Consider the following 7,111-nt stretch of genomic DNA (forward strand, 5'->3'; position numbering starts at 1 on the left):
ACGACTGATGCATGCTGTACCATTTAACCTTACAGTATGGACTAATTATCCTTTACAGAGAGGTTTTCATTAACTCTCCAGTTAATAATACCATACTACACATTGGTAGCTGTATTCAAGAGACTGCCGCTCTTTGTTGGGACTATGATACAGGGGATGGGAAAGGGAATTCAGGTGGGAAATATCCATATTGTAACCGAACATTTGTATTAATCACTGAACACTTACATTATTATACCACATATGTATGCAATTGGCAGATTTCAGGATGTGCAGTGGGAGACCCAAGCAGGTACAGAAAGTATAGAGGGGATGAAGGATTTACCTTTTGTAGTTATATAGCCCAAATGATAACCAATGACATGTCCACTAATCTGTTAGGAAACATATGGATGTTATGTGGGCGTAGAGCATATATGTACATTTCCCCAAGATGGAAAGACAGATGCACTTTAGGCTACATCCTCCCCTCTTACTATGCAGTCAAAAATTTACCCAAAGCAAGGCTCCGTAACAAAAGGGAGGCGATAAATAATCCCATAGAAAAGTTTACAGAAACTCAGGTAGCTAGAAGCCTGTTTCCTCCAATGGGAACAGCTATGAATTACAGGGACTTACACATCCTAGCTAACTGGACGACTGCCCTATTTAATCAGACAGTCCATGCATTAAAACTACTCACAACAGAAGTTTCTCAGATTAGACAAGTAGCATTACAGAACCGCTATGTCTTAGACACCATTTTAGCATCAAAGGGTGGTGTTTGTGCATTAATTGGATCTCATTGCTGTGGTGTACATATCAGACTATAAAGCAAACCTCACACATACCATAGAGCAGATAGAAACCATGGTTGCTGATGCACCACTTTCAGGCAGAATACCAACTTCTCCATGGGACTGGCTATGGTCCTGACTCCCTGATATTTCTGGTCTCAAAAGGGTGATTTCTATTATAATTACTGTAATTGTCTTAATTTATTTGCCTGTGCTGCTGTATTCAGTGCATACCCCAACCTCATATCCATACTGAAACCTTGCTCTCAGCCCAGATATAAAGATGTCTTGTATGCTGAGTAATAGGGAATCTTGAGCCCTGCAGAGTTGGCACACCACCTTGCACCTGCTCTGGGTGATATGGAGAGTTCAGGAGCTCATCGGCAGCTGGCACACCACGTCGAATAAGCTTTCTTCTCTTCATATCCCTCTTCCCCTATTTCCAGCCCATACCAAGACATAACAGTTTTCAGTAAGGGTTAAAGCTTTATTGAGCTTCCTAAACAAAAACAGAAAGGGTGAGATGGTGGGAAGATATGCGCTTGCCAGCCAAGCCATTTCAGGGTTTAAACATTAACTTCCCTTCTCCCTGACATTTGCCTGAATAAAAGCATCACTTGTGCTTAAGTCTCTGCCTGGAAAGGATACCTGTTGGCCCTGAATTCCTGGGGGAGGGGCTGGGTGTTCCCTAATCAGAGGCAGGACAAAGTCAGGAGGTGTAGATTTCAGCAGCCAATGATATGATCCGTGCACACCCCTGAGCCAAAGCCAATAGTGTAGGGACTCGCTGTTGCTATGGGAAAGTAGCCAATCATGTATGACACATCATCTGCCTTTGTATGAATGTACAATAAAAGAAGAGTGCTACACTGTGCTCAAGTCCTTTTGACCTGGATGCCATGAGAGCTGCCTCAAGTGTGTTCTTTGCCTCCATACTCTACACTTTTCCACTGAGAAAATTAGCCATTTAATCCTACGCTTTGTTTCCTGTCTTTTAACCAGTTTGTAATCCACAAAAGGACATCGCCTCCTATCCCATGACTTTTTAGTTTTCTTAGAAGCCTTTCATGAGGGGACTTCGTCAAATGCCTTCTGAAATCCAAATACACTACATCTACTGGTTCACCTTTATCCACATGTTTATTAACCCCTTCAAAAATATGATTTGTGAGGCAAGACTTCCCTTAGGTAAAGCCATGCTGACTTTGTTCCATTAAACCATGTCTTTCTATATGTTCTGTGATTTTGATCTTTAGAACACTTTTCCACTATTTTTCCTGGCACTGAAGTCAGGCTCACTGGTCTATAGTTTCCTGGATCGCCCCTGGAACCCTTTTTAAATATTGGGGGTTACATTAGTCACCCTCCAGTCTTCAGGTACAATGGATGATTTTAATGATAGGTTACAAAATTTACCTAATAGATTTGAAATTTCATTTTTAGTTCCTTCAGAACCCTGGGGTGTATACCATCCAGTCCAGGTGATTTACTACTCTTCAGTTTGTCAATCAGGCCTACTTCATCTTCTAGGTTCACCGTGATTTGGTTCAGTTCATCTGACTCATCACCCTTGAAAACCATCTCTGGAACTGGTATCTCCCCAGCATCATCATTGGTAAACACAGAAGCAAAGAATTCATTTAGTCTTTCTGCAATGGCCTAAACTTCCCTAAGAGCCCCTTTAACCCCTCAGTCATCCAACCGACTCCCTTATAGGTTTCTTGCTTCGGATGTATTTTAAAAACTTTTTATTATGACTTTTTTGCCTCTACGGCCAACATCATTTCAAATTCTCTCTTAGCCCTGCCTTATCAGTGTTTTACACTTAACTTGACAATGCTTATGCTTTTTCCTATTTTCTGCAGATGGATCCTTCTTCCAATTTTTGAAGGATTTTTTTTGGCTAAAATAGCCTCTTTCAGCTCACCTTTAACCTTGCTGGTAATCGTTTTGCCTTCCTTCCACCTTTTTTAATGCATGGAAGACATCTGGACTGCGCATCTAAGATTGTATTGTTATAACTATTTATATTTTTCCAAACAAACAGAGAAAAGTACATAGAAGCAATAACTCATATTGCAGTGAGGTACATGGCAAAAGATAGTACATAGGGGAGCAAACGATTGAGGGACAATAGAAGTGGAAATAAAAAAATAACCCTAAGTGGCACCACAATTAGCTTAAGTATCATTCAAATAATCAAGATATGGCCCCCAAGTACTGGTAAATTTAGCATGCTACCCTTAAGACTGTATCGTAGCTGTTCCAGATCAGCAATAGCCTGTATTTGTGAGCGCCAGTGAGGCATACTAGGGGTGACTTTTTTTTATGAATGAGAGTGATCGTAGCATCAGCCACAGTGCCCAGAGAATGCCCCCCACCACCAGTAGGGAACCCATCAGGGCCAGGACATTTACCCTCCGGTAACAACTTGATAGCTGCCTGAATTTCAAGCAGAGAAATTGGGGCCACCATAAGATTCTATTTTTAAACAATGTCTACACCTGTTGTACACTTTTAACCTCTGCAGCTGCACCTTTCAGTTTTTTTCTATTTCGCTCATTTTATCAAAGTTTCCCTTTTGAAAATTTAGTGTTAGAGCTGTAGATTTACATACTGACCCCTTCCAGTCATTAGTTCAAATTTTATCACGTTATGATCACCCATTGCCAAGTGGCCCCCACCACTACCACTATTACCTCTCTCACCCAAATCTTGCGTTCTAACCAGAATTAAATCTAAAATTGCTCCCTCTATCGTTGGTTCCTGAATCAATTGCTCCATGAAGCAGTAGTTTATTCCATCCAGGAACTTTGTCTCTAGCAAGTCCTGATGTTACATTTACCCAGTCAATATTGGGGTAATTGAAATCTCCTATTACTGCACTGCCAAATTTATTAGCTTCCCTGATTCTCTTAGCATTTCATCATCTGACCATTTTGGCCAGGTGGACGGTAGTATACTCCTATCACCGTACTCATACCCAACACACATGCGATTTCAACCCATATAGATTCTAATGAGTATTTAGTCTCTTGTATGATCTTTATACTGTTGGACTCTATAGCCTCCTGGATATAAAGTGCCACACCCTCCAAGTTGATCCTATCATTGCGATATAATTTGAATCCTGATATAGCACTGTCCCGTTAGTTATCCTCCTTCTACCAAGTCTCTGTGATGCCAATTATGTCTATCTCATCATTCACCGCTATACACTCTGACTCTCCCATCTTACTTCTTAGATTTCTGGCAATGGCATCCAGACATTTCAAAGTGTGTTTTTTATTTGTATTAACAACCTGCTTTCAGATGATAGGGATAATTTGGATTCTTACTTACAGGCACATGGACTACGTTTGCATTTATTGGAACCTCTCTGTTGGGATGCCATAGCTCTCCTATTTCATTAGTATCCTTCAAAGATACATTCCTCCGAACCATTTAAAACTGCTCTATCTCCTTTTTAAAAGTTAGTGCCAGCAGCCTGATTTCATTCTGGTTTCCCAGTTTCTTACAAAACTGAATCCCTGCTCCCTGCATCATCGTCTCATCCATGAATTGAAACCCAAGAGCTTTGCCCTGCCTCTGAGGACCTGCACCTGGAATGGGCAATATTTCAGAGAATGCCACCCTGGAGGCTCCAGATTCAGCTACCTGAAATCCTAAATTTGGCTTCCAGAACTTCTCTCCCACATTTTCCTATGTCGTTGGTGCCCATATGCAGCCAGCTCCTTCCTAGCACTGTCTATAATCCTATCTGGGTGACGCGTGAGGTGTGCCGCCTTCGCACCAGGCAGGCAAGTTACCAGGCAGTCCTCATGTCCACCAGCCACCCAGCTAGCTACATTTATGATGGCCGACCTAACCCTTCCCTCCTGGGCAGTAGCCCTAGGAGTCTTGTACTCAGTGCAAGAGGACAATGCATCACCTGGAGAGAAGGTCCTTGCTACAGGATCATCACTTCCTGCTACACCAAGATGATGTTCTCCAACCGTGAGACTTTTCTGATCCAAGGCAGCACCGGGTGACGTGTGAGGTGTGCCACCGTCGCACCAGGCAGGCAGGTTACCAGGCAGTCCTTCCGTTCATCAGCCACCCAACTATCTACATTTATTATGGCTGACCTAACCCTGCCCCCCTGTACTGTAGAGGTTACATGGGGTAAATCAATCAGGAGCCTGAGTTTTTTTTTTAAATTTAATTTTATTTATATTCCAACTTTCAGCACTTCAAAGTGGATGACATTCAGGTACTGTAGTTATTTCTCTATTCATAGTGGGCTCACAATCTGACCCTGAGGCCACAAGGAGTGGTGACAGTGGTATTTAAACCCTGGCTTCCCACTGCTCTAACCCTTAGTCTTTTATAGCCAGCGAGCAGAGGTGTTTCAGGGATCGGGCTGAGGCAGAGCTGGAGGGGCAGTGTCAGCAGAATTTCAAATGTCTCTCTGGTACAGCACAAAAGTCGAGCCACGCACTTGGAAAATTATTGTTGGTGATGAGCAGGAGTTTTACTTGTTATTTGCCTGGTATATTGAGAGAAGGTTTTTTTATTCAGATGATCTTCAGCCGGGCAGCAGTATAAGAGCGCAGAGTTCCACTGGCACCAGGAGCTGGAGCTGAGGGGATGAATCCCAGGACCGATGTCTTCACCCTGCTGCTAAGTTCTGAGAGAGAGAGACTGTAACACTGAGAGAGAGATGCTCGTTTCAGCAGACATTGCACTGCTGCTGAGGATCTGCTAGAGGGATAGTACGGGCTGAGAGAATGAGAGTTGGAATTAGCAGAAAGAGAGAGAGAGACCTGTTTCAGCTGGGAAGTACAGCTGTGGGGTGACAGGAAAAGGTTACACAGCACCCTCATATCTGACTAGGAAGGAAGCAGCATTTCACTCTGCAGACAAACTGTTAAGTACCAGCAGTTACTGCTCCTTTCCTTTTTTCCTCTTTGCTGTTTGCAGTTTTCCAAGCCTTTTGAGTTAACTGTAAATCCTTTTCTTATATATTATAACATTCATTTATTAGCACTGTTTCTGTGAATGATTAGTGACAGGTTATTACTGAGTATCAGCAGGGTCCTGCACCAAGTCTCACACTTCTTTCAGGTTTTTGTGTCAGGTAGAGCTGGAGTAACCAACAAGCATATGAATCAGTGAGGAGGTCTTCTGACCACAGATTGTGCTAATAAATAAACATTTGACTGCTATATAGTGATTCCTCAGTTGTTATATTTATTGTTTTGTCTTTTCTGGGTCTCTTTTCTAAGGTCTAAGCACCTCCCAGAGGAGGACCTAGTTTAGGGTAGTGAGTGGACTAAACCATTTGCTATGGCTCACTGGAGTAACTATAGAGGGCAGACAGTTCCCTGTGATCTGAGGGACTCCTCGTCTCTGAGAAATCACTGATTAGCACTGTGAAATCCCTGAATACCAACAAAATGTTTCTTCATTTATATTTATAAACTAATAGGTCCATTCAGCGGTGCTGAGAGCAGGAAGTTAGCTAGACTTACCCAGGTACGGGTTCCCGCTGTATAGACCCAAAGACAGTGGAGTAAGTTTATCTATCTCACTTCAGGGCTGCTACCCAGCTAAACATAAGCCCCACACCCGGTCATCTCTTTTTATCCAGGTAAGTTAGCCATTCATTGACCCACAATTTTAACACTTTGCGGTTTGTCCAGCTAAATTCCAAACTCAGCCGGACAAATCCGCTGACCAAGCACCTTTAAAAGTATTACAGGGCACGAAGCGATGTTTTCAAAGTCTCCTTACCGGTTTTTTTTCTTCGAAGCGCATGCACTGCAATCAGACCAAACACACACGGGATGTCAAGGAGAAGTAAGGGAAAGGAAAAAGGGGAAAGGGGAAGCATAAACAAGACAGAGAAAGGGGAGGAAAAGTAGAGAACAGCAAAGGCAGGTGGGCAGAGAGGAAGGAGGAGGGAGATATAGAGAAGGGAGGCATGGGCTAGGGGAGAGGAGGGAGAGCAGGGAGAGCATTGGAAGGAGGGTGGGAGGAGTTGATACAATAACAGGAAGGAGCAAAGGAGAAAAAGATGGAAGGGGGGAACAGGAGATAAGGCCGGGAGATTGATGGGAGATGGAGGAGGGGAGATGCAGAGGGGGAGGCATGGGGTAGAAGAGAGGAGAGAGAGCAGAGGGAGCAGTGGAAAGAGGGATGGGAGTAGCTGCACCGGTGCTGAAGTTTGCAGGACGAGCGGAACCGGAAAGAGAAAGAAAGGAGATATGTGAGCATTTCCTGGTGTCCTACTTTCCATCTGAGGTACAGGCATTGATATTGGTTATCACAAAGTTAATTGTGCCCATTTCTGT

At 43.3% G+C, this 7,111-nt stretch overlaps 1 long non-coding RNA gene across 1 annotated transcript; it reads right to left on the reverse strand.

Moving 5' to 3' along the window:
• Window positions 1-5,314: 5,314 nt before the first annotated feature.
• On the reverse strand, window positions 5,315-6,627 carry LOC115082442. The gene is made up of 2 exons (XR_003854169.1): window positions 6,552-6,627; window positions 5,315-5,445 (listed from the first exon to the last, which is right to left on the reverse strand). It is a non-coding gene; the product is annotated as an uncharacterized LOC115082442 (long non-coding RNA).
• Window positions 6,628-7,111: the final 484 nt, after the last annotated feature.

Source organism: Rhinatrema bivittatum, unplaced genomic scaffold, assembly GCF_901001135.1.
Source record: "Rhinatrema bivittatum unplaced genomic scaffold, aRhiBiv1.1, whole genome shotgun sequence".
Taxonomy (NCBI): domain Eukaryota; kingdom Metazoa; phylum Chordata; class Amphibia; order Gymnophiona; family Rhinatrematidae; genus Rhinatrema; species Rhinatrema bivittatum.